The sequence below is a fragment of the Geospiza fortis genome, unplaced genomic scaffold (assembly GCF_000277835.1).
Source record: "Geospiza fortis unplaced genomic scaffold, GeoFor_1.0 scaffold206, whole genome shotgun sequence".
In the NCBI taxonomy this organism is placed as follows: domain Eukaryota; kingdom Metazoa; phylum Chordata; class Aves; order Passeriformes; family Thraupidae; genus Geospiza; species Geospiza fortis.
In genome coordinates this window covers 3742580-3744696 of record NW_005054311.1, presented here as the reverse complement: position 1 = coordinate 3744696, position 2117 = coordinate 3742580, and the positions used below count along the sequence as shown (strand labels likewise).

Below are 2117 nucleotides of genomic sequence, written 5' to 3'. Positions count from 1 at the left end.
TTTTTTTTTTTCCTTCCCCTCCTTTTTTTTTTTTTCCTTCGTCTTTCCTCCCTTCTCCCTGTTTTATCCTCTCTTCCTCCCTTGGCTTAGACCCTGGCAGATGAGCACAAGTGTGCTCACAACACCCTCTCCACCAGTCACTTCAATTAGTGCCACACGAGAGGAGCTTCTGCCCAAAATCTGCTTAAGAAAGGGCCAGAGGGCAGGGCAATCGCCTTTGCTCAACAATGACCAGAAGCTGCTATAAATATCCAAACAAAAGTACTGGCAAGGCCAGGAATGTCATATCCTAATATGATAAAAATTGTAAATATCCAATGTATACCAGAAACACAAAGCAAGAAAATTAGGTTGTTTTTTATAAAAGAGAGAAAGATTAAATGCAGTCGCCACCTCCTTACCCTCTCCCCCCAGTACGTGACCTTGCAGTATGTTATCAAAGTTGTGTATTTCTGGGTGCCAAGCTATTATGTTTTCGAGGTCCAGAGCAGCTGGTTCACAATCCCTTTGTGACAGCTGCTCGCTAATATTTATAGGTACCCAAGTCTGTGCACCTTATATAACCAAGTCCACTGACCAGGGCTGGGCAGAGGTGGACTCCAACGCCACAGATATGGTGCCTCACACAAATACTACAGGCAGTGGCTTATCTTGTTAATTAAAACATTAACAAGAAGTTCCCAATACACTAATAAGTAAACCAATATATTAATACAGTACAGACAGGGGGTGCTTTTATATGAATGCCGGAGGATTTAATGTAATTTGATTTAGACACATTTTACACTAACCTTATTCCAGTGCTGTGAGTGAGGAGAAACTACAGCCTGAGGTTTCCAACTACAGTGAACTAGCGTTGAAAACTAACAAAAAACCAACAAACAAACAAACAAACAACAAAACTCAGAGAAAGCCAACACACCCTTGATGAAGCACAGTGCCTCTACCAGCAGTGCCTGGACCTTGGGCTTGTGCATCACTTCACAAGTGTCCAGTTCACACTGTGCAAGTAGCTGGATGCCACTGGTTCTGGCGTGGGGAGGGCAGAGTGGGAGAAGGGAGTGGTTTCGGTCCCACAGGACTGCTTGTAAACTCTGCAGTGCCTCCGAGATAGTAAAGTCTGTCGATGGCCGGATGACAACAGTTAGGTTCATCTGAGGGGAAGCCAATAGCCGCTGTCACCTAATTCCCTCTCCAGACGTTCAAGAATGTAGCCATTGCAAGGGAGGGCACTCAGCTCATGTCCAAGTCTCGTGCCTCAATGTTTGTGTACAAATCTGTGTAAAAGTAGTTAATCCTATTGACCAACCACATGCTCTTTTAGAACCAAGATAATGGCCATCTCAAATTAACCCTGTAATTTCCTCTGTCAGGTTTCCATCAACTCAAAAATCAACTTCACTTCTACTACAAATACATGTTATTTTTTCAATTTCATTCCCATGCCCTCTTCTGATCACACTTGTTTGTCATGCTGCAGTGAACACTGCTTTCTCAAACTAAACCAATTCACATACAGACATATTCTCAAAGCACCTTTATCCACAAAGGATGGTCACAGAGGGTTTTTGCTGCTTTATTCATTCCCTGAATTTGAGCATGTGCCCAATGTAACAAAGAGTGTACTTTTAGAAGATCACTTGATTTAAAAGAGAGAATATTTAAGTGAAACTCATATGAAACCCTAGTCCAAAAATCTCATATGCAGGCTTGCAAGAACAAAACTGCCCACAAGATTTCCAGACTTCCTAGATTCAGCAGAGAGAGAAATATTCTTTATTTCAACAAAGAGTTGCACAGATGCAAAACAACAACACCAACACGAACAACACAGACTGAGCATTGTTGGGCCAAAGCTGCCAGCCCATGGGCTGACAAAGCCCTCCCTGATGACGGAGGACAGGGAAGCAGAGGTCCCCACTCTGGCACAGGCATGGTGCAGGTCTGTGCAGCCCAGCACAGCAGCCAGGGTTATGGAAATACATCCAGCTGAATTTCCAAGGTGTTCCATGCAATATGGCTAATTAACCCTGCCAGTTCCTCTGGCTGGTCTTTACACAGGCTCCCGCCTCTATTTCAGTCAGGGCCCACTGAGTGAGGTGCCACAGGCACCATAC

General features: G+C 44.1%; 1 protein-coding gene across 3 annotated transcripts in view; it reads right to left on the bottom strand.

Annotated features, from left to right (window-relative positions):
• LOC102043057 (poly(rC)-binding protein 3-like) overlaps positions 1 to 2117 on the bottom strand; it is a 158914-nt gene that overhangs the window by 127208 nt on the left and 29589 nt on the right. The window lies entirely within an intron of this gene.